The sequence below is a fragment of the Rhineura floridana genome, chromosome 3 (assembly GCF_030035675.1).
Source record: "Rhineura floridana isolate rRhiFlo1 chromosome 3, rRhiFlo1.hap2, whole genome shotgun sequence".
NCBI classification, from domain to species: domain Eukaryota; kingdom Metazoa; phylum Chordata; class Lepidosauria; order Squamata; family Rhineuridae; genus Rhineura; species Rhineura floridana.
The window spans coordinates 221050933-221076695 of record NC_084482.1 but is presented as its reverse complement, the minus strand read 5'-3'; the positions used below and the strand labels follow the sequence as shown (position 1 = coordinate 221076695).

Genomic DNA, 25763 nt, shown 5'->3' with positions numbered 1-25763 from the left:
TTAGCGGTCGTATGGTCTAGGGCACCAATCGCTGGGAGCGAAAAACCGAGAGTTCCGAGTTTGTGAATCATTACCCGTTGCCATTGAGATTGGAAGGAATCTTCCAAAGTTAATGGGGGCAATCCAGTGGGTAAAAATAGCAGCTTCATCCAGTAGTTAAATTTTTATATCCAAGCGTGGGTCTCAATCAGAAGGGCACCTAATTCCAAGCGTAAGGTCACATTGGGGACACATCTCGGAGCACCCAAAACAGACCTCATGAATTTAGATTGTACCCTCTCCAACAATGCGTAATTGCCTCCACTACAAATTTGGGTCCCGTAAAGAAGTTGAGGAAGCACCTTGGCGTTGAATACCTGGACTGCTGCCGGAATGTACTGACCGCCCTTTGTATAAAAGAAAGTCAGTAAAACTCTGGCTGATTTCTGTGCGGTCATAGCAGACTGGACAAAATGCGCATTCCAAGAACCTAAGGGATGGAATGCAATGCCAAGGTAACTGAAGGCGTTGACTTGGTCAATAATATGGTTGTCAATTTGCCAGCGGTGTTTATGTCTACTTTTGGTGAAAACTAAAACCTTGCATTTCGCATAGTTAATTCTCAAAAGTTCATCCACACAAAAGGAGGCAAGTTCTCTTAAGAGACAACGTAAGCCCACCAGCGTTTGGCATAACAGGGCAATGTCGTCGGCATATAGAAGACAGGTTAAGTGTCTCCTTGCCAAGACAGGAGGGTGAGAGTTTACTGCCGACAGGTGTTTTGTCAGCGAGTTTATATAGATATTGAATAGGGAGGGAGGGCCATGCAAAGATAAAAGGGGGAGAATAATGGAGATGTAAAAATAGAGAAGCAGATAATTGGGCTTCATCTGTGATGAAATGCTTTGTTTCTGCCTTGAAATTCCAATGTGTTTTTTTCAACCCTCTTCCCCCCCAGCAGGTGACCGGCAGAATGAGAATGATAGAAAACCACAGATGGTGCCCCTGGTAATAGCGAAGGCTGAGAGTCAAAAAGAGTTATTTGGAAATCACAGGGGACCAAAAACGTCTGAAAGAAAGCAGCCAAAGAATGGGAGCAAGAAATCCTCTACTTGTCATAGTTTTCATCAAAGAACACACACCGGAGAAAAACCGTTTCAATTCATGGAATGTGGAAAGAGCTTCAGTGTAAAAAATAGCCTTACTTCACATCACAGAACCCACACAGGGGAGAAACCATTTAAATGCAGGGAGTGTGGAAAGAGCTTTAGTCGGAGCTGTGACCTTACTTCGCATCAAAGAACCCATACAGGGGAGAAGCCATTTAAATGCAGTGAATGTGGAAAGAGCTTCAGTCAGAGCGGTCACCTTACTTCGCATCAAAGAACCCATACAGGAGAGAAGCCATTTAAATGCAGTGAATGTGGAAAGAGCTTCAGTCAGAGCAGTCACCTTACTTCCCATCAAAGAACCCATACAGGAGAGAAGCCATTTAAATGCAGTGAATGTGGAAAGAGCTTCAGTCAGAGCGGTCCCCTTACTTCGCATCAAAGAACCCACACAGGAGAGAAACCTTTTAAATTCATGGAGTGTGGAAAGAGCTTCAGTGTAAGCAATGAACTTACTTTACATCAGAGAACTCACACAGCGGAGAAGCCATTTAAAAGCAAGCAGTGTGGAAAGAGCTTTAGACACAAGCGGTACCTTACAGTACATGAAAGAACCCACGCTGGAGAAAAACCATTTAAATGCAGGGAATGTGGAAAGAGCTTCAGTCAGAGCAGTAAACTTACTTTACATCACAGAACACACACCGGGGAGAAACCATTTAAATGCAGAGAGTGTGGAAAGTGCTTCATTCAGAACAGTAGCCTTACTTTACATGAAAGAACCCACACAGGCGAGAAACCATTTAAATGCAGGGAATGTGGAAAGAGCTTCAGTCAGAGCATTCACCTTACTTTGCATCACAGAACACACACAGGCGAGAAACCATTTAAATGCAGGGAATGTGGAAAGTGCTTCAGTGTAAGCAGTAGCCTGATATTACATCACCGAACACACACAGGGGAGAAGCCATTTAAATGCAAGCAGTGTGGAAAGTGCTTCAGTCAGAACCATAGCCTTACTTTACATGAAAGAACCCACACAGGCGAGAAACCATTTAAATGCAGGGAATGTGGAAAGAGCTTCAGTCAGAGCTGTAAACTTACTTTACATCAAAGAACCCACACAGGGGAGAAGCCATTTAAATGCATGGAGTGTGGAAAGAGCTTCAGTCGAAGCAGTGACCTTACTTCGCATCAAAGAACCCACACAGGGGAGAAGCCATTTAAATGCAAAGTGTGTGGAAAGAGCTTCAGTCAGAGTGGTTGCCTTACTTCACATCAAAGAACCCACACAGGGGAGAAGCCATTTAAATGCAGTGAGTGTGGAAAGAGCTTCAGTGTAAGCAGTAGCCTGATATTACATCACCGAACACACACAGGGGAGAAACCATTTAAATGCATGGAGTGTGGACAAGGCTTTAGTCAGAGAAGTAAGCTTACTTCACATCAAAGAACCCACACAGGGGAGAAGCCATTTAAATGTAAGGAGTGTGGAAAGAGCTTCAGTCAGAGCAGTCACTTTACTTCGCATCAAAGAACCCATACCGGGGAGAAACCATTTAAATGCAGGGAGTGTGGAAAGAGCTTCAGTCAGAACAGTCACCTTACTTTGCATCAAAGAACCCATACAGGGGAGAAACCATTTAAATGCAGGGAGTGTGGAAAGAGGTTCAGTCAGAACAGTCACCTTACTTTGCATCAAAGAACCCATACAGGGGAGAAACCGTTTAAATGCAGGGAGTGTGGAAAGAGGTTCAGTCAGAACAGTCACCTTACTTTACATCACAGAACCCACACGGGAGAAACCATTTAAATGTAGTGAGTGGAAAAAGGTTCAGTCAGAGCACACTTACTTCGCATGAAAAAACACTGTGGAGTAACTTTTTTAATGCATGGAGTATGGAAAGAGATTCAATGAAATCAGTAGGCTTACATCACAGGGGATACACAGGAGAAACAATTGAAATGTAGGGAGTATGGAAAGAACTTCAATGGGAGCTTTATTCTTCATCTTGCAGGCTACATAGATTAAAGCCCTATACAGGTTGGGGCCAGGATGCTTAAAAAATTATCTCACCTGTTATATATGCGGCCCATCACTGAAATCTGCAGAGGATGGCCTCTTACGCATACCATCTCATTGGGAAGTCCACTGTGCATGATAGAGAAACCTGGCCTTTTGTGTGGTGGCATCTACTTTTTTGAACTTCCTCCTGTTACATATCAGGTGTTTTTGTGTGTGTGTGGTGCCTATAGAAGACCTTTTTCAACAAACCTTTTAAGGGCAGAGCTTTATTACTGTTTCTGTGGGATTTTAAAATGTTTTTTATTGGTTTGCATATGATTTTTTTGTTATTGTTGGTGTTTTTGAGATACTTTCAGGGAAGTGATTTATAAATGAAAATAAAATAATACTAGTCCTTGTTTCTAATGGTCTGCTTACTGATTGTTTTCATATAGTTTAGTTTAGCATACAGTTAACTGTTGATTTTATTGATTTTTAGTGTTTTTTAAATGTTGATTTTTTATTGACCATTTTAATGTACATTTTATATCCTTTATAAAATTCTTCTGCAGTGTACACATTTTATTAATATAAATAACTAAAAAATGTATTTTTGTGTATAACATGGTTTTTATTCGGCTCTCAATTGCGGAGTGCCACTGGGATCTATCCTCTCCCCCATGCTATTCAACATCTATGTAAAACCGCTGGGAGCCATCATCAGGAGATTCGGGCTGCAGTGTCACCAATATGCAGATGACACTCAGCTCTATCTCTCGTTTAAGTCCTCACCAGAGTTGGCTGTGGATACCATGTACAAGTGCCTGGATTCCGTAAGTGAATGGATGGGAAGGAATAGGCTGAAACTAAACCCCGACAAGACCGAGGTGTTGCTCATGGGGGACAAGAGAAGGTTGGGGGATATAGACCTGATGTTTAATGGGGTAAGATTACCCCTGAAAGACCAGGTCCGTAGCCTTGTCTATGGAGGCTCAGGTCTCAGCAGTGAGCCGGGTGGCTTGGTCTCAATTACATCTGCTACGGAGGCTACAACCCTGCCTTCCTGTACATCTGCTCCCACGGGTGATACATGCCCTGGTCTCCTCTCGCTTAGACTACTGTAATGTGCTCTACGTGGGGTTACCCTTGAAAACGGTCCGGAAATTACAGCTGGTACAGAATGCGGCGGCACGCTTGATTAAGAACAGCCGTCGCCATGATCATATCACCCCGGTGTTAGTGGATCTACACTGGTTACCAGTTGTTTACCGGGTCCAATTCAAGGTGTTGGTATTGACCTTTAAAACCCTATACAGTTCTGGCCCAGTTTATCTGAAGGAGCTCTTCCAGCATCACCAATTATGCCATGTTTATACTGTGATGTCATCAAGCCTGGAATATTAACCCAATTGTTGCTGAAATAAGAAGTGGTTCTTCTTTATTTTTGTTTTGCTTTGTTTTCGTGGTTTTAAAAATGGCAATCAAGAAAGTGGCTGAGAATCTGGAAGTAATTATGTTTCAGAAAATAATGGATGAGATTGAGATAACGAAACAAACCCTGCTACAGGGCAGTAAGGAGCTGAAAATTGAACTGAGCAAAATGACGCAGGAGCTTAAAGAAATAGGGGATCCTGTGAGAGAGGAGAATGAGATCAGAGATGAGAAAAGAAAAAATAAAGGGAAGATACAAGCCCTGGAGATTGGAACAAATGTGGAATTGGAAAAAGATCTGGAGTTTATGGATATTAGAAATAAAATCTACTGTTTGGAATTTAACGTTATCTCTGAAGAAATTAATGAAGATATTAGAGATAAAGTTATCAATGGCTTGGATAATCTTCTGGACTGGAATGACGTGATGGAGCTTGATATAGAGAAAATCTATGGAATTAACTGCAGCCATGTGACAATGGAAAAACTCTCAAGAGATGAGCCAGTGCATTTTGTAAAAAAGAAGAACAGAGATATGACTTTACAACAGTATTTCAGCAACTTATTCAGAATGGATGGCAAGAAAATATTTGGGATAGAGGAAATTCCCATCAGACTCTTATTATATGACTATGGCTACGACAGCAAGATTATTATGGAATATTGATAATGGAAGATTGGACACTGAAATTACTGGACTTAACAGGACTATTGAAGATGGAAGATGAAATTAATAGGGATAATGGAATAATGGCTATTGAAATTATTGGACCTAACAGATTTTGATGAGATGGATTAATCGACATGTTTATTTGGAGAAAAATTGATAGATATATTTCTTAAAGAATTGAAACCTCTCTTTGACTTTTTGTGGAAAGAATAAAGTAATGTTTATGAGATTTGATGATTAATTAAGATAACTACTGGAGGAAAGTGATTTTATAATATAATTTAAGAGACAGGATTGTTATATATTGTAGACCTATAACTGATTTGATCTGTGACAAATGGGAAGTCAACATTTTATTTTTTTGTTTAATCATTTTTGTTTTGTTTTGTTTTTTGTCTTTGAATGTTTTATGATTTTGTTTTGTATGTTTTATGAAAATTTGAATAAAAATTATTGTAAAAAAAAAACAAAAACAAAAAAACCCTATACAGTTCTGCCCAGTTTATCTGAAGAAGCGCTTCCAGCATCACCAATTATGCTGCTTGACAAGATCAGCCACACAAGACCTTCTCTCGGTCCCATCAGTTAAAACAGCTAGGCTGGTGAGGACTAGAAAGAGGGCATTTTCGATTGTGGCCCCCACCCTCTGGAACTCATTTCCTTTCGATCTTCGCCACACCCCCTCCCTGACAGGTTTCCGCCGGGCCTTAAAGACCTGGCTATTCAGGCAGGCCTATGGGGTCTCTGGGGATGGGTCAGTTTCTAATGTTGATAATGCTGTTTAATTTTAATTATTATATTTTTGGTTGTATTGTATTTTATCATGACATTGTACGTCGCCTAGAGTGGCCGTTTATTCGGCCAGATAGGCGACTCAAAAATAAAATTTTATTTATTATTATTTATTATTTTGCTTAGATATTTTTTGTATTGGCTATTCTAACATCTTTCATAAAGTAAAATGAATTCACTAGTTTTCTGCTGATGTATTTTAAATACATTTTCCAAACTGATTTCACTCCGCAGTCTCATCTGGTCTCAGTGCTATTTCCTAGCAGGCAAAAGAAGGACCTCACTGTTATCTGGTGTGCATAGAGAGAAGGAGTGAGAATTGGGTTTTCTCAATGGTCACATAGCCAAATGGCTTCTCCAGGCAATAGAAGGGCCTTTAGGAAAGGCAGCAAAGCTGCAGAAAATCTCTGCTTAAATTATTGGGGGAGGCAGTTTGTTGGGATAGATAGTTCTGGGCCAGATATATGAATGGTCTGGTAACTTCAAACTAATCCATGTTGTGTAACTAATTCATGTTATGCAATTGTTAATGATGCTTCCCTGTAGTTTCTCTCTGGGAAGCAGTATGCCTCTGAATGCCATTTTCTGGGAATCAGAAGTGTGAAGATTACTGACTGGGAGGTCAGTTGCACAACTGCTGAACTCGGGGACCAGGTTGCTTGAAGCACTTCCTGTTCCTGTCCCTTCCTGCCTCTTCCTTGGGATCTAGCCAGTAAAAGTGATTAGACTGGTGAGCTGGTGTTATTGTTGTTGTTCCCAATGTAAATAACAGGTGCATGTCAGGACCCCACTAGGGATCAACTGCCCTGCACCTTCAATTTAGTGTTGCAAAGCTCATCGTGCAATTGTTTGTTGCATGATTGGTATCTCCTCTAGTTTGGCCCTCAGACTGGCAGTGGCTGTCCAAGGTCCTGTTCTCCAGCCTTCTTGCCTGAGAGCCTTTTGACTGGAAAGTTCTTCTGCCTCCACCTCATGCGCTCTGCCCAATGAGTAGGAGTCCCTCCCACAGGTTCCAGACTTTAATAACCTTGATTTTGAAAGTAGTTGTGTCAGAAACTCATTTCACAGAAAGCAAACTGGTGAGGTTTGGCCCAGAACTTGAATACAAGGCAGAGGTGGAGTCTGAGCCCAAGCACACAAGAGCACTTCTTTGAACCCAGTTTTTTTCCTGTGATAGCACATCTATTTCACAGAAGGCAAACTCTATTCTCTCCCCCTTCTGCCAGCCGACTTGCCCCTCCAATCTCTCTTTCTCTCTCTCTCCCCAATTCACCAGCCATTCGCAACCTGATAGCAGCAACAATAGTGCTGCTTAGTGGACCTACAAACAGCAAGAAAGGGTATTGCTGATCACCCCAGAGGTTCCTGGGTCATCCTGTGCTATCTCTCATTTCCCAACAAAAGGAGAGGCAGCAACATGTGTGGTTGGTGAATTTTGGTAGGTCTGGCTGATTGGGAAGTCGCCGTTCCGGGCTTTTTTACGTAAAAATGGATTCTAGCCCGGAACGGGTATCGGAACGTGGTTTGCGTGGATGTTTTGTGTCTTACTGCATGCATCCCATGTAGTCATGTGGGACTGGTGAATTTCAGAGGTCTGGCTTGCTGGGAAGTCACCGTTCGGGGCTGTTCATTCATTCCGGAGGGCATTTTGGTTGTGAAAGGGTTGATAAAAATGCTATCGGGATGGTTTTTGTTCCTAAATGTTGTTCTCATGTGTCTCTAACACATCCTAGTGTTTTGGGCATCAATTTCTTTTCTAAAGAGCCCATTCCGGCGTGTTCCGTTCCAGCTTTTACACCGTCCCTCCTGAACACTTTACCTTTTACACACAAATGTGTATATTGTATATATCACACAGCACACACGCACACGCCTATCTTGCCACTGCTTCTGCGGGAGGCAAGAGAGGAAGATGAGGTGCAATATTGGGACAGAAAGGAGGGAGGAAAATGTTGGCAGTTGGGGGGGCAGAAGCAGCTCTTGCCACTTAGTCCTCCGATGGGTTAAGGCAAGGAGTTCTGGTTCCTAGAGAGGCAGGAAGTCTTAATCACATGGAGGGGGGAGGGAATATTGAAGGGGAAGTGGGGGGGCTGTCTTAATTCGTATTCCGGGTAAAGAAAGAATTCGTGCAGAGGAGAAAGAGGTGCAAAGGGGGGGGAGGATTTGGTATTTTTGTTGGGGGGTGAGGGAAGGGGGGCACTCCCTCCTTTTCCTCTGGCGGTCCCTGGTGCATGCAATCCATTTGCAAAATGCCGCGGGGTTGGCTTTGCAAGGCCGTCTTGGAAGCCAGAGCCCGGGCAAGGGGATGCAGCTTTGCAGAGGGGCACTTGGGGGGCGGCTGTATGTTGGGGGTTGATGTCCTGTGTTGTTTTGAGGGCCACAGCTGGGGGAGGGGAGCTGCCTTTGCAATTCCTGGGCCTGACAGGGGACTGATGAGGGAAGGAAGATTTGTTTTTTGGGAGGGGGAGGGTGTGATGGAAGAGCCCTCCCTTCCCTCTGGGAACCCATAGAAAGTGTGTGGAGGGGGCCTGATCCACGCAGTCCAGAGGCAAAGTGTGGCCAAAACTGTTTCCACTGAATCTGCCCCCCAACCCTTTTGCAGGTGAGCCCATTCCCCCCAAGGATGGAACACAGCTCAGGCAGGGGGGAAAGGGGGACCTCTTGATGCAGCCTTGTTGGGGGGCACATTGGCGGGGAGGGGAGAATGCTGTGCTGCTTTTCTGCCCCACAGCTGGAGGGAGAGCCCCTTTTGGATTTCCTCCACTGGAAGAGGGGCTGGTCAGTTTCCCTCCAACATCGAAGCCTCCTTGGGGTGGATCTCAGCTTCTCTTGCAGGATTGGCTCATCTGTGGGGGTGCTGGCAGCCAGCGTCCCCCCTGTCCAAAGCACAATAGCTGGGCAGTGGTCGCAAGAGCCCTGTAAGGCGGTCTTGGATGAGAGCCTGTGGCTAATGTAGTGGTTAGGGAATATTCTTCAACCCGAGGTTCACATTTACGCACAAGCAGCAGTCCAAGGGCCAATTTACTGTCAAATGCCAGAGTGGGTAGAGCTATGGATGTGTCACTGACATTTGTATAGTAGAGTCTCTTGTAGCCAGGAACCAGTCAGACATTTCTTCAGCGCAATTAATTAATTATTAGATTTATATCCTGCCCTTCCTCCCAGTAGGAGCCCAGGACAGCAATACAGAGCTCTCTAAGGAGCGGTGTCAGTGCACGGGGGGGGGGGGGAGAGAAAAAAACTGCTTTCCCTCCCAAATTTTCCACTTTTGTTATGGGCCTTCACATCTCTACAGTAGTGTAGTGACAAATTCAGAAGTGCAGGGTCCATTCATGATAGCGATGCCCCCTCCCATCCTGTTCCTGCTGGGTTGAGAATGAGATGCATGTTAATGCCTTCTCCCACAGCCAGAAGCGAAAAGCATGGAAGGGCAAAGTGTTACCTACTGAGAAGAGTCTCAGCGGCTGGCTTCACCTCCTTTCACTCTGATTCACTCTAATTATCAGGAAAGAACAATTAAGCATGTTAGAAGATTCTTCTCAGTGGCTAATACACTCTCCTTTCTTGCTGATTGGCTCATAGGTTGCTGGAGACATGGGGACACTGCTAAGAGCCTGCTCCCAAAAAAGTAAGGGGTCTAAGACCCCTCCCCCCCAGATCTATGCAGGTCTGTGGGTCTACTTTTTTTCAGCCCAGCCCACCTCACTGGATGGTTGTGAGGATAAACTTTTTTTTTTTTTACAATAATTTTTATTCAGATTTTCATAAAACATACAAGACAAAACCATAAAACATTCAAAGACAAAAAACAAAATCAAAAATAGTTAAACAAAAAAATAAAAAGTAAAATATTGACTTCCCATTTGTCACAGATCAAATCAGTTATAAGTCTACAATGTATAACAATCCTGTCTCTTAAATCATATTATAAAATCACTTTCCTCCAGTAGTTATCTTACTTAATCATCAAATCTCATAAACATTACTTTATTCTTTCCACAAAAAGTCAAAGAGAGGTTTCAATTCTTTAAGAAATATATCTATCAATTTTTCTCCAGATAAGCATGTCGATTAATCCATCTCATTAATAATTATAATAATCTTATTGTCATAACCATAGTCAAAATAAACATTTCGATTAATCCATCTCATCAGAATCTGTTAGGTTCAATAATTTCAGTAGCCATTATTCTATTATCCCTATTAGTTCCATCTTCCATCTTCAATAGTCTTGTTAAGTCCAGTAATTTCAGTGTCCAATCTTCCATTATCAGTATTCCGTAATAATCTTGCTGTCATAGCCATAGTCATATAGTAAGAGTCTGATGGGAATTGCCTCTATCCCAAATATTTTCTTGCCATCCATTCTGAATAGGTTGCTGGAATACTGCTGTAAAATCATATCTCTGTTCTTTTTTACAAAATGTACTGGCTCATCTCTTGAAAGTTTTTCCATTGTCACATGGCTGCAGTTAATTCCATAGGTTTTCTCTATATTAGGCTCCATCACATCATTCCAGTCCAGAAGATTATCCATGCCGTTGATAACTTTATCTCTAATATCTTCATTAATTTCTTCAGAGATAACATTGAATTCCAAACAGTAGATTTTATTTCTAAAATCCATAAACTCCAGATCTTTTTCCTGTTCCACGTTTGTTCCAGTCTCCAGGGTCTCCTCTCTCACAGGGACCCCTATTTCTTTAAACTCCTGCGTCATTTTGCTCAATTCAATTTTCAGCTCCTTACAACCCTGTCACAGGGTTCGTTTCGTTATCTCAATCTCATCCATTATTTTCTGAAACATAATTACTTCCAGATTCTCAGCCACTTTCTTGATTGCCATTTTAAAAGAAAAATATAAGAGAACCACTTCTTATTTCAGCAACAATTGGGTTAATACTCCAAACTTGGTGACATCACAGTATAAACAGAGCAGCCAGCCTTATCTCTCTATGCTTAAGAAAACAAATGTAGTTCCCAGGATCGAAACAATTAATGGCGTCGTCAGGAAACAGATTCGTCAAAATAAAATAAACCAAAAAGAGAGTAGTCTCAGACAATATAATATTCTTCAGAATAGAAATCAAGAATAGAAATCCCTCTTCTGTGTATATCTTTAGAATGCAAATCCAGGACAGCTTTTTGCAACAAAAACAGAGATAAGCTGTTAATTAGTGAATAGCAGAGAAGAGTTATAGCTCACCGAGAAGATGTCCAAAGCCGATCAATCTGGCAAATCTCCTTTTACTGCAACAATTTAAGTCAAGTAAAAAAAATATAGAAAGAAGGGTGCTTGCCTGTTAGTCCGTTCTCTCTTTGAAGAAAAGATGAACGTGTCGCTTTATCAGATAGAGCTTGTTGAAAATCCGTCCCTCTTTGTCGGCTGGACCTCGTCTCATAAATTAATGAAATCTAGTCCTCCCAACAAAAATAGGCTTTGAGGTTAATCTCTTCGTTTCTCCCTGCCCGGGAGAAGTTTCATCAGTCAAAAAAAAAAATGTTTTGACTGATTTATATCTGAATAAGCTTCTTTTGCGGCAGGAGCCCGTCCCAAAAGCAGGCACAGGCTAAGTCACCCTTCCCGGAAGTCGTGAGGATAAACTTTTATGTGCCACTCTAGATTTCAGACATCCACTCTGTGTGGGACCTTCCACATCTGTGGAAGTGTGTGTGTCTATTGTATTGGAATCACAGTTTAATGCTGAACTATGTCCACAGAGACCCAGGTTCAAATCCCTGCTCAGGAGTGAAATTCAGGTGGTGTCCTGGGCCCAGTGACAGTGTTGTTGTGAAGACAAAAGGAGGGGCACAAATTATGTTTCCCACGGTGAGCTCATTAGAGGAAAGCCTGCACAGAAATATAAAAATATATTGAAATGTTTGGATAAACCTATAATAAGGAAATCAACTTATTACCCCAGTTGCTCAACCCTGTGTGGTGAGTTTGCTGTTAAGCTTTTCACCTTGTGCATCACCTCTCCAACTTGGAGTAGTGTTCTGTAACTTGGTGCCCTCCAGGTATGGTTGGACCAACTCCCATCAGCCCTGGACAACATGGCAAAACGCCAGGGATGATGGGAGTTGTAGTCCAGAAATGTCTAAAGGTTAACTCAGATTATACAAGTGGATGGTACCAAATAACGTGTCCTGCTGATCTTGAAATGGATGTATTGCAAGTAGTTCTTCATACTCTTTTCATTACCCAGTGAGCTGAACCAGACTGAATGCATCTCATTTTTCCTCTCCCCATATTTCTGATGGAAAGACTGGAGGTGTTTTGCATCCCCAGGAAGCTCCAAGATGGAGTCATTTGACCAAATTCACCCCCAGTACTTCTTGACAATGTGTGCAAAACCTATTTTTTTGCCAACTGTCAGGGAGATGACATGGAATTAATATCTGTGCAGATTAAATTTTTAATTATATCCATGATGAAAAGGCCCAATAATAAAGCCTGAAATGGTTCACAATGTGATGAAGAAACTCTGTGGGGCTCAGGAATTAAAGACTTTGCGGAAGCAGAAGCAGAGATGAGAGGTGAGGGGTCCGAGATGGGTGAAATTCCTGGGGGTGGCAAAGGACACAACAGGTGCCCAAGCGTGGAGAAAAGTCTGGAAGAAACTGGAGAATGTTCTGAGAGAGATTTGGGGCCTTTAAGGCCTTTTGCAGATCAAGCATTGTGGGGAAAAACAACAAAGGGACGTGCAATTTATTTATTTGGATTGAGGCTGCTTATAACATTCAAATCTCTGGAACCCAAATTTGCATGAAGGATGAAATCCCTCCCATCCTCCGTCTCTCCCCTGCAGGCCCTTGAGAGCTGCTCCCTACGAAACGTGCATCGTGGTGAAAGCTGTGGGAGTCCCAGAGCTGGCCCAGTTTACTCCTCCCTCTCAGGCAGCGCCATGGCCTCAGAGGCACCGTCCGGATTGTCTCTTTTGTGGGATAGAGTGGAAAGAGCAGCCGGGCAGCCCAATCAGGTAAGGGGAGGATCATTGGGGGAGAGACCGAGGGGACAGCTGGGGTGTGTCTCCCTGAGCATAGAGGGGAGGGCTCTGGGAGAAAACTACCTCTGAGGCTGCATAAGGAGAGCCTGCCGGATCAGGCCAATAGCCCGTCTGTTCCAGCAGCCGGTTCTTGCAGTGGCCGACCAGATGCCTGTGGGAAGCCTGCAAGCAGGACCTGAACACATGAGCACTCGCCCCACTTGTGATTCGGTGACACGTGTCTGGCAGAACTCTGGCAAAACTCCTAAAATACACTCTTGGAGAGGTGGGATCTTTTTCGAGAGTCAATCAAGCTCTGCCCTGCAATTGTGTCTGAGCAGTGTAAAATCCAGAAATACTCACCCCCACAAAAGCTAAATAAAAAGTAACTGTACTAAAGAAATGCAAAGAAAAAGAGAGTGGGACAGCTTCAAGAGAGTCACACGGCTTGGTACCAAAATACCTGATGGAATGCCTCTCCTGACACGAACCCACCCGTACACTACGCTTAACATCTAAGGCCCTCCTCTGGGTGCCCACTCTGAGGGAAACTTGGAGTCTGGCAATAAGGGAGAGAGCCTTCTGAGTGGTGGCCCCCAAATTATGGAATGATTTCTGTGATGAGGTGAGCCTGGCGCCAACACTGTTATCTTTTCGGCGCCAGGTCAAGACTTTCCTCTTCTCCCAGGCATTTTAGCATGTGCTTTTAAATTGCTTTTTAAAATGTATTTTTAGATTTCTATATTGCTTTTGTGGTAAACCACCCAGAGAGCTTCGGCTATGGGGTTGTATATAAATGCAATAAAATTAATTAATTAATTAATCCCAGCGTGCCCCACTGGTCAGGCTATTAGTACGATATGAACCAAAGTGTAGCTGCCAAGTGTCCTGCTCTGTTGCCATTCCCAGCATACTGCCTCTGGCAGTGGAGGCAATGCATTGCCATTGTGGCTCGTAGCCACTGATGGCCTGATCCTCCATGGATTTGTCCAATCTTCTTTGAAAGCTATTCAAGTTTTTGGCTGAGCAAATGGTACATGTTGGAAAAACTGCCTCTTCTTCTTTTTCCAGGATCTGTTGCCCTTCCAGGGTCTTGTGACCTTTGAGGAGGTGGCCGTGTATTTCACGGAGGAGGAATGGGCCCTGCTGGATCCTGGCCAAAGAGTTCTGCACAGGGAAGTCATGGAGGAGAATTATGAGACGGTGGCCTCTCTCGGTAAGGGCACTTTTCCCCCTTGACTGATGAATGTTGAAGGTATGGATTTAGCACCTGTGCTATTTAACCTTCCACTGCAGGGATGCTGTCGTGGAAATGGGTGCCTGGGCCCTGGATATTTGGGGAGGGACTGCAGCTCAGAAGGGGAACACCTGCTTTGCATGTAGAAGGTCCGAGGTTTAGTCCCTGGCAGCTCCAAGAGGGGTGAAAGGATCCGGTAGGAGGTGCTGGGAAAGATTTTTCTCTGCGTGACATCCACAGCTGGTTGCTGTAAGCAGGCGGGACTAGATGGACTAACTCTCTGATCTGGTAGAATGCAGCTTCCTCTGTTCTTGGGGCTTTTTGATCATTCAGTGCGAAAAGTGCCCCTCCCTGCCGCCTTCTGCTGCCCCATGATGAAAAATCTTACCTTGCAGCAGGAGGAGGAGAGGGCAGGGGCTCCCAAACTCCAGCAGAGCATCTTCTCCTGCATCCTCAACAGATCATTGACACTCTGTGCCTTGTACTCTAACCTCCCAGTGGGAAGAGATGCTCCCGGGAGCACCTCCTGCCTCCTCCCTCTTCCTTCCTCTGCCCAAAGGTCAGCTTTTGTCCAGAAGACAGGACAGAGAGCAAGATTTAGCTTTGCCAGCCCTGGTGGGAAGTCTGGAAACAGAAATGGATCACAGAGACTCTTTGACTCAGGCAGGGACACAGCAAAGGCAGCAGGCAAGAGGGACCCCGAGAAAGGCTCCTTGGCAGCTGGAACAAGGGCCGTTCCCTCAGCTAGCAGAGATCCCAGGAAAGCAGGAATTGCAGCAGCGCCCTTGACGGGACCTTTGCTGCAGCAGGAAAGGGTCGAGAGAAGGCAGGAAGCTGAGGTAGGGAAGGAAAAGCAGGGGAGGGTGATGGAGTCAGACCCCAGTTGACATCTGGGGCTAAGATAGATTTCAAGCAGCAAAAGGAACCGCACAAACTGGAACCCAGAGTGGGACCAGGAGTTCAGTTTTATCCACTTTTGGGAAAGGTTTCAAAGCAGATTCCCACATTGGTTAGCTGAGGGAGTTCCCTCTCCTGACCAGGTCATGTCCTGTGCATACGACTTGCAATGTCATCTCAGCTGAGAAGACCAATTTTACTCCTTAGGCTACTTTTACCCATCAGTTTTTGCCGGCAGTTAGGTCTGACCAGGTAAACCAAGTGGCCAGAGATCCCAGCCAAAAATCTTTTTAGGTCTAGAAATATCTAATGGCCGATCAACAAAGGAAATCTTTATCAGTGTCTATTTATAATTAACACGTCTAATTTACTATACTTTGTGGACATAGCCACATATCAGAACATAGGTCTTACACAGCACATACAAAGGGGATGTACGCTAACGTGTTGCATTTCAAAGGACAGCATAGGTCACATTGATTTCCATCTGAAAAGGAGTGATCTCACCTTTGCTGCGTGTGGACCTTAACACTCAGAGCAGGTGGTTCTTTCTTCGACCAGTGTCACGGACAACTGGTAAAAATCCCCAAGGCTGTCTGTCTTTTATAGCTCTAGTTTGTATCTATCTAGACCAGGGTTTCCCGACCTTTGAGCCACAGATGTTGTGGGACTACAACTCCCATCAGCCCCCTCCAGCATGGCCAATGGTCAGGAATTATGGGAACTGTAGTCCAGCAACATCTGTGGACCAAAGGTTGGGAAACCCTGATCTAGACTCTGTCAGTTCATGCTCATATTACTACTATGCTCTTGTTTCCATCATTTGAACTCTCATCCTAACCTGCATCTTGATGCTGATGTTGTATTCTGATAAGTTCTCCTGACTCACCCCTGTACAGCTTCAGCCATATATAGACATGATCATTGGCTGAATGCCCGGACTCCTTATACAATGTTGATACTTTACGGGAAAGAATTTATTTTGGAACTACTGTAAACAAAACTCAAAGGAAAAAAGACACTTTAACTGGCAGCTTGTCTTTTTACTCATGTTTTGGCTTGTATTGTTTGCGCTACTTTTCCACACATAATTTTATGTAAATCAATTATAAAGAACTTGAGATGGCCAATTTCTATAAATACAGGTGGCCTGTGACACAGTGAATTGCATCCACTGTTGCTGACTTTACTAGGTTCTGCCCTAGTACTTTGCAGCCTACTAAGAAGCTGGCTTTACTAGGTTCACCCCCAACAAGCATTTCAAGACGAGCTTCATGCCCAGTGGACGCATGTTCACAAGTGCCAGACTGACCCTACTTGGTCCACACAACTCTGTTCTATTCACCGAGAGCAGGACTTACCAGATCAAAATTATACCTTTTCTTATCTATAAAAATCTCTGTTTGTAAGGGCTGAATATTTTCTGGTCAAAAGTAACTAGTCTTGTCTATTTCCTTCAAAGAGTCGGACCTCCATTCGTGTTGGGAAGAAGGAAAAGATCCCTTTATCCAGTATCCCAAAGATGCGACATCAACAGGTAGATGTTCAGCTGCGTTGAGGCCCCATTTTGGTTTGGAAATTGTAGGATTTTTCAGTTCCTGTGTAATATGATTTGTTGCAGATTAATCAGAGTGTGAGTTCTCCTGGAGAACATCTTTGATGTCTTTAAGAAGAGCCTGGTGGATCAGGCCAATGGCAGCATGCCTATAGGAAGCAAGCAAGGAGGACCTGAGTGCAACCCTTGCCCCGTTGGGAGCACAGTGACTGTCTTAAAGCTGCAAAGTGCTCTCTGAAGCACCCTTCCCCCTCCTTTCATTGAGCAGGGGGGAGGGGAAAATGGTGCCTTTCGGATGTGCTGCCTGCCAGAGAAGTCCCATGCACAGCCGATCTTTCTAAAAAGCAGTGGCTTCCGAAAGGGAACAGGCACCCATAGCCAAGCTGAGCCCTTGGCTCGCCACCCCACACTGCTTCTTTCAACTTCAGGAGCTGAATGGGGCTGCTTCACAGAGCAGCGCTGGGAGGGAGAAGTGATTTCCATCCAATGGAAACAGCTTCCCCTTCCTTGAGCAAAGACTCATTCAATCACTGATCAGCTGACTGGCAGGTGCAAGTGCGCCCCAGTCCAGCAAAGGAGGAATTGGCAGCCCATTTCAAGGTGCTGGTGGTTCTTTTGAAGCCTCACCCTTATCTGCCACACATCTTATGTCAGATCGGAGGGTGGTGCCTTTGTCCTCCCTGTAGACTTCCCATTCGCATCTGATCAGGCACTTTGAGGATGCTGGACTAGATAGGCCTGTGGTCTGATTCAACAGGGCTGTTCTGAGGAAGAGCCGCTAGGTTGAAGTTTCTTTTCTACCTGCTGAGGAATCCCCCAAATTAAGATGGCTGGATTGGTTTCCACAGAGCCCCTGAGTGGAGATTTATGTACACCTCCAGGCAACTGGTCAGGAGGATAACTTGGGTCCCTGTACTAATCAGTTCCAGATCTAAAATCTTTGTTTGCTTTGGGGAGGAGAGGATAATTTGGGAATGTCAAAACTAGGCTTCACCTCTTGGCTGGAAGAGCATGATCCAGTTGTATGTGGCTCTGATGAAAGGGAGAGATCAGTAGGTATGGACTTGAAAGATGACTCAGGGAAGCTGTAGAAGGATTTCACAACACTGAATCTTGGTGGTCAACAGGAACCTAGAGGGAGTACCCCAACACCTCAAATACCCCACGCTTCCCCCACATAGGTGTAGGGTTGCAATAGCGCGTGCTATGTGCCTTTGAAGCACTCTCTATTTTCAGCGTAATCAAATGTGTGACATCAAATATAAATGCTTTCTTCAAAGAGGAAAGAGGAAAATTACAAGCATGCACACTTGCTCTCAGATCAGCAAAGCTTCTCCAATGGATCCTTAGCAGCAATGAAGTAGCTTGTAGGCACGGAAGATCTTCCTTACTCTGCGAGTTGAGGAACTCAGCAGAGGGGCACCCCCATGCTCCAAAAGCAATGCCCAGGCTGCTGGGACTAAGTGGTAGCTCAGAGAACATAGGATCTGCCTCTGGATGGTCAGGGAGTGATGACGTGTTCTTTATATACCCTCACCGATGTTCCCCCCTCTTACTTAAAGATGTTTTAATGTCAAATCTCTGAAATTAGTTGGTCACTAGCCTTCCACATCTCCTTCTTTCCTGCAAAGTGTCTGCCCCTGACTACATAAGTTGTTTTCAAAGTGCACGCTTGTTTGACTTTTTGAGATTAAACTTTGTGGTTTCTATCTCCTTTTGGTTTTGCTTTTTGTGACCTTCGAGACTTTCTAAACCTCAAATATCAATCATTGGTGACCCAAAGTGACCTGCTTTTTTAAAGCTTTTCCCTAACAAATACTGATGCCATTTTATGATTAATTGAAACCTATAGAAACCCTAAAGTTATAATTTCTGTTTAATCAGTACCTCTATATTGGCATTATAATTGCATTTAAAGCATCTTCCTTTCTTGCACGTGCGTCCCAGGTTACCTTCCTCAGTTTATCCAGGATGTCTCCCTTTCATCTCTGAAATTAGTTGGTCACTAGCCTTCCACATCACCTTCTTTCCAGGTTACCTTCCTCAATTTAGCTTTCTTGGAGCAAACCAGGATGTCTCCCTTTGCATCTTCCAGCTTGCTACTGTGCTTTGCATAGAGACATTTAAAATTTCTTGTAACAAATTCACTCTTGCTTGCATTCATTTGTAAATTACTCCCTATCCATGATGAAGCTTCATCTCCTTTGAAACTAGATTTTATAGAGTTTAAATGATTTGAACATTGACATGAAATCGAGCCTTCAGTGTCATCGGCCCAGTTCTCTGGAAAGCTCTGCCAACAGAGGTTCAGCAGGCGTCTTCTGTTTAAACTTCGAAGCGCCTGCTGAAAACCGTTCTGTTGCACCAGGCAGGCAATTAAGAGCATGCTCTTTTCACAACACTTGACCTTTGTTTTTATTGTATATTTGATGTTTTTAATTTATGGTGGTTGCCTTTTCTTATCGTGTTGTAAACTGCTTTGACGTTTCTAATGAAATAGCGGTATACAAAGAGCCTATAAATGAATAAATAGATGTGATATCTCTGGAATCAGAACAGCTGGAGCTGAGTGATGCCTTCACGTGCTCCCTGTAGACTTCCCATCTGCATCCACTTTGGCACTGTGAGGATGCTGGAATAGATAGGCCTGTGGTCTGATCCAGCCAGGCTGTTCATATAAGGAGGGGGAATGGCATCCAGGTTGAAGTTTCCTTCCCATCTGCTGAGAAATCCCCCAAATTAAGATAGCTGGATTGGTTTCCACAGTGTCACTGAATTGAGGTTTTTGAACAGTTTCTTGTCCACAAGAGACATTTGGATCTACATGTCCCTGTGCTATTCATCTCCAGGAGATCTAAGATCGTTCTTTGTTTTGGAAAGAGGAGAATAATTTCAGTTCAGAACTAACTAGTTTATCTGTATCTTTGAAAGAAATGTCAAACCTGGTCTTAGTCTCTTGGCTGGAAGAACAAGATCTAATTGGACAGGGCTTTGATGAAGGGGAGAGATCAGTCGGGCATTCCCCTTACGGTTCAGATCATCATTGCAAACTCGTGTAGTGTTGGTCTTTGGCCATCCCTGTCTTAGCTCAGCTAAGTTTAATCCCTTGAATCTTCAGGTGGAATTTGGAAGTGTCTTTATCTGAAAACCTGCAGCGCAGCTGCCAGCCAGTATTGACAGTACTGAGCTCGAGGGACCAGGGGTCTGATTTAGTATATCACAACTTCATTTGTTCCTATATTTCTGTCTGACCGTCTCTTTTGACTGCAGTCAAATTATTAAGAATCAAGGAGAAGTGAGCTGTGCCCAATTTGTCCTGTTCTGCAGACTTGCTGCCCTTCTCATCCCCCGCACCCCACTTTTCATTGCATACTATTTTAGAAATATATATCACAGTTGTATGGCAGTAGGAGGAAACCCAGACAAATCTGGGCTTAGTGACATCAAGTGTTATATGGACCTGAAAGGAATTTATGTTGCTGTGTGAGACTGTAGGATATTCAGGTAACCTTGCTTTCATCTGGCCATGCAAAGATAACGTAAAATCTTTATTACGGTCCAAGACCAGCGGTATAATTACGGATCCTCTGAATATCAGAGTGGAGATAGAATACAATACAGTATCATTGCAGTGAGAAAGCTAAAAAGCTAAAACCGGGTCCACATAGTAATCTAGCTAAAACCTTGACCTAATAGACATCGCATTAGATCCCTCCTGCGAGCCATAGCAGCTGTGCAGAACGAGGCGACCTCAGAGTGATCCGTGATTTTGAATCTGCCATTAAATATTGTAAAATCATAGCTTCTGGGCTCAGAGGAAGATTACATAAAAGTGGGGAGATGAACTTAAGGCGGAGATCTGAATAAAAAGGGCAGCAAAGTAGTACATAGCTCACTGTCTCCACCGCATCTGCTCCACAGGGGCAAGTTCGATCATAATAATCGACTCCCCTGTATCTACCCTCCATTAGTGCCGAGGGCAGAACATTGAATCGTGCCAGGGTAAAAGCTCTCCTGAGTTTTGGGGTAGATAAACTTGAAATGTAAGTGGCCAAGTTACAGGGATTTACATTAATACTGCATTGTGAATAAGCGGCAACTAGGCTCATGTTGTTCTGATACTCAACATCTTTGAGGCGTTGGATAATTGTTGTTTTAGCGGTCGTATGGCCTAGGGCACCAATCGCTGGGAGCGAAAAACCGAGAGTTCTGAGTTTGTGAATCATTACCCATTGCCATTGAGATTGGAAGGAATCTTCCAAAGTTAATGGGGGCAATCCCGTGGGTAAAAATAGCAGCTTCATCCAGTAGTTAAATTTTAATATCCAAGCGTGGGTCTCAATCAGAAGGGCACCTAATTCCAAGCGTAAGGTCACATTGGGGACACATCTTGGAGCGCCCAAAACGGACCTCATGAATTTAGATTGTACTCTCTCCAACAATGCGTAATTGCGTCCACTACAAATTTGGGTCCCGTAAAGCAGTTGAGGAAGCACCTTCGCATTGAATACTGGACTGCTGCCGGAATGTACTGACCACCCTTTGTATAAAAGAAGGTCAGTAAAGCTCTGGCTGATTTCTGTGCAGTCGCAGCAGACTGGACAAAATGCACATTCCAAAAACCTAAGGGATGGAATGCAATGCCAAGGTAACTGAAGGCGTTGACTTGGTCAATAATATGGTTGTCAATTTGCCAGCGGTGTTTATGTCTACTTTTGGCAAAAACTAAAACCTTACATTTCGCATAGTTAATTCTCAAAAGTTCATCCACACAAAAGGAGGCAAGTTCTCTTAAGAGACAACGTAAGCCCACCTGCGTTTGGCATAACAGGGCAATGTCTTCGGCATATAGAAGACAGGTTAAGTGTCTCTTTGCCAAGACAGGAGGGTGAGAGTTTACTGCCGAGAGGTGTTTTGTCAGCGAGTTTATATAGATATTGAGTAGGGAGGGAGGGCCATGCAAAGATAAAAGGGGGAGAATAATGGAGATGTAAAAATAGAGAAGCAGATAATTGGGCTTCATCTGTGATGAAATGCTTTGTTTTTGCCTTGAAATTCCAATGTGTTTTTTTCAACCCTCTTCCCCCTCAGCAGGTGACCGGCAGAATGAGAATTATAGAAAACCACAGATGGTTCCACTGGTAATAGCCAAGGCTGAGAGTCAAAAAGAGATATTTGGAAATCACAGGGGACCAAAAATGTCTGAAAGAAAGCAGCCAGAGAACGGGAGCAAGAAATCCTCTACTTGTCATAGTTTTCATCAAAGAACACACACCGGAGAAAAACCATTTAAATGCATGGAATGTGGAAAGAGCTTCAGTGTAAAAAATAGCCTTACTTCACATCACAGAACCCACACAGGGGAGAAACCATTTAAATGCAGGGAATGTGGAAAAAGCTTTACTCAGAACGATCATCTTACTTCACATAAAAGAACCCACACAGGAGAGAAACCTTTTAAATGCAGAGAGTGTGGAAAGAGCTTCAGTCTAAGCAGTAGCCTTAAATTACATCACCGAAAACACACAGGGGAGAAACCATTTAAATGCATGAAGTGTGGAAAGAGCTTCAGTCAGAGCGGTCACCTTACTTTGCATCAAGGAATCCATACAGGGGAGAAGCCATTTAAATGCAGGGAGTGTGGAAAGAGCTTCAGTCAGAGAAGTAAGCTTACTTTACATCAAAGAACCCACACAGGGAAGAAGCCATTTAAATGTAAGGAGTGTGGAAAGAGCTTCAGTCAGAGCAGTCACCTTACTTCGTATCAAAGAACCCATACAGGGAAGAAACCATTTAAATGCAGTGAGTGCGGAAAGAGCTTCAGTGTAAGCAGTAGCCTGAAATTACTTCACCGAACACACACAGGGGAGAAACGATTTAAATGCAGGGAGTGTGGACAGGGCTTTTGTCAGAGAAGTAAGCTTACTTCACATCAAAGAACACACACAGGGGAGCAACCATTTAAATGCATGGAGTGTGGACACGGCTTTAGTCAGAGAAGTAAGCTTACTTCACATCAAAGTACCCACACAGGGGAGAAGCCATTTCAATGCAAGGAGTGTGGAAAGAGCTTCAGTCAGAGCGGTCACCATACTTCGCATCAAAGAACCCATACAGGGGAGAAACCATTTAAATGCAGGGAGTGTGGAAAGAGCTTCAGTCAGAGAAATAAGCTTACTTTGCATCAAAGAACCCATACAGGGGAGAAACAATTTAAATGCAGTGAGTGTGGAAAGAGCTTCAGTCAGAGCAGTGACCTTACTTTGCATCAAAGAACCCACACAGGGGAGAAGCTATTTAAATGCAAAGCGTGTGGAAAGAGCTTCAGTCAGAGTGGTAATCTTAGATTACATCAAAGAACACACACAGAGGAGAAACCATTTAAATGCAGTGAGTGCGGAAAGAGCTTCAGTGTAAGCATTAGCCTGAAATTACATCACCAAACACACACAGGGGAGAAACCATTTAAATGCAAGGAGTGTGGACAGGGCTTTAGTCAGAGCAGTCACCTTACTTCACATCAAAGAACCCACACAGTGGAGAAACCATTTAAATGTAACGAATGTGGAAAGAGCTTCAGTCAGAGCGGTCACCTTACTTCACATCAAAGAACCCACACAGGGGAGAAACCATTTAAATGCAGTGAGTGTGGAATGAGCTTCAGTCAGAGCAGTAGCCTTACTTTACATGAAAGAACCCACACAGGCGAGAAACCATTTAAATGCAGGGAGTGTGGAAAAAGCTTCAGTCAGAGCAGTAGCCTTAAAGTACATGAAAGAACCCACACAGGGGACAAACCATTTAAATGCAGGGAGTGTGGAAAGAGCTTCAGTCAGAGCAGTAGCCTTTCTGTACATGAAAGAACCCATACAGGGGTGAAACCGTTTAAATGCAGGGAGTGTGGAAAGAGCTTCAGTCAGAGCAGTCACCTTACTTTTCATCAAAGAACCCATACAGGGGAGAAACAATTTAAATGCAGTGAGTGCGGAAAGAGCTTCAGAGTAAGCTTTAGCCTGAAATTACATCACCAAACACACACAGGGGAGAAACCATTTAAATGCAAGGAGTGTGGACAGGGCTTTAGTCAGAGCAGTAACCTTACTTCACATCAAAGAACCCACACAGGGGAGAAACCATTTAAATGTAACGAGTGTGGAAAGAGCTTCAGTCAGAGTGGTCACCTTACTTCACATCAAAGAACCCACACAGGGGAGAAACCATTTAAATGCAGGGAGTGTGGAATGAGCTTCAGTCAGAGCAGTAGCCTTACTTTACATGAAAGAACCCACAGAGACGAGAAACCATTTAAATGCAGTGAGTGTGGAAAGAGCTTCAGTCAGAACAGTAGCCTTACTGTACATGAAAGAACCCACACAGGGGACAAACCATTTAAATGCAGGGAGTGTGGAAAGAGCTTCAGTCAGAGCTATAGCCGTACTGTACATGAAAGAACCCATACAGGGGAGAAACCGTTTAAGTGCAGGTAGTGTGGAAAAAGCTTCAGTGTAAGCAGTAGCCTTGTTTTACATCACAGAAGCCACACGGGAGAAACCATTTAAATGTAGTGAGTGGAAAGAGGTTCAGTCAGAGCACACTTACTTCGCATGAAAAAGCACTGTGGAGTAACTTTTTTAATGCACGGAGTATGGAAAGAGATTCAATGAAAGCAGTAGGCTTACATCACAGGGGATACACAGTAGAAACAATTGAAATTTAGGGAGTATGAAAAGAACTTGAATGGGAGCTTTATTCTTCATCTTGCAGGCTACATAGATTAAAGCCCTATACAGGTTGGGGCCAGGATGCTTAAAAGATTATCTCACCTGTTATATATGCAGCCCATCACTGAAGTCTGCAGAAGATGGCCTCTTACGCATACCATCTCATTAGGAAGGCCACTCTGCATGATAGAGAAACCTGGCCTTTTGTGTGGTGGCATCTACTTTTTTGAACTTCCTCCTGTTACATATCAGACAGGTGTTTTTTTGTGTGGTGCCTATAGAAGACCTTCCTTTTTCAACAAACCTTTTAAGGGCAGAGCTTTATTACTGTTTCTGTGGGATTTTAGAAGGTAAAGGTGTCCCTGCACTTGTAGTGCGAGTCGTTTCCGACTCTTAGGGTGATGTCTTGCGACGTTTACTAGGCAGACCGTATATATGAGGTGGGACTGCCAGTTCCTTCCCCGGTCTTTCTTTACCCCCCAGCATATGCCGGGCACTCATTTTACTGACCACGGATGGACGGGAGGCTGAGTGGACCTCGACCCCTTTTACCGGAGATTCGACTTCCTCCTTCTGTTGGAATCGAACTGCAGACCTGAGCAGAGCTTCAACTGCATTACTGCCGCTTACCACTCTGCATCACCGAGGATCTCTGTGGGATTTTAAAATGTTTTTAATTGGTTTGCATATGAAATGTTTTTTTTATTGTTGGTATTTTTGAGATACTTTCTGGGAAGTGATTTCTAAATGAAAATAAAATAATACTAGTCCTTGTTTCTAATGGTCTCCTTACTCGGTGTTTTCATATAGTTTAGTTTAGCATACCTTTAACTGTTGATTTTATTGATTTTTAGTGTTTTTTAAATGTTGATTTTTATTAACTATTTTAATGTACATTTTCTATTCTTTATAAAATTCTTCTGCAGTGTACACATTTTATTAAGATAAATAACTAAAAATGTATTTTTGTGTATAATATGGTTTTTATTTTGCTTAGATGTTTTTTGTATTGGCTATTCTAACATCTTTCATAAAGAAGAATGAATTCACTAGTTTTCTGCTGATGTATTTTAAATACATTTTCCAAACTGATTTCACTCCACAGTCTCATCTGGTCTCAGTGCTATTTCCTAGCAGGCAAATGAAGGACCTCACTGTCATCTGGTGCGCATAGAGAAAAGGAGTGAGAATTGGGTTTTGTCAGCGGTCACATAGCCAAATGGCTTCTCCAGGCAATAGAAGGGCCTTTAGGAAAGGCAGCAAAGCTGCAGAAAAGCTCTGCTTAAATTATTGGGGGAGGCAGTTTGTTGGGATAGATAGTTCTGGGCCAGATATATCAATGGTCTGGTAACTTCAAACTAATCCATGTTGTGTAACT

The 25763-nt window shown here is 43.5% G+C and overlaps 1 long non-coding RNA gene and 1 pseudogene across 1 annotated transcript; both read left to right on the top strand.

Moving 5' to 3' along the window:
- Nucleotides 1–888: 888 nt before the first annotated feature.
- On the top strand, nucleotides 889–25202 carry LOC133381719 (zinc finger protein 721-like; annotated as a pseudogene).
- Nucleotides 8058–14185, top strand: LOC133381735 (uncharacterized). The gene is made up of 3 exons (XR_009761722.1): nucleotides 8058–8129; nucleotides 12799–12969; nucleotides 14047–14185. It is a non-coding gene; the product is annotated as an uncharacterized LOC133381735 (long non-coding RNA).
- Nucleotides 25203–25763: the final 561 nt, after the last annotated feature.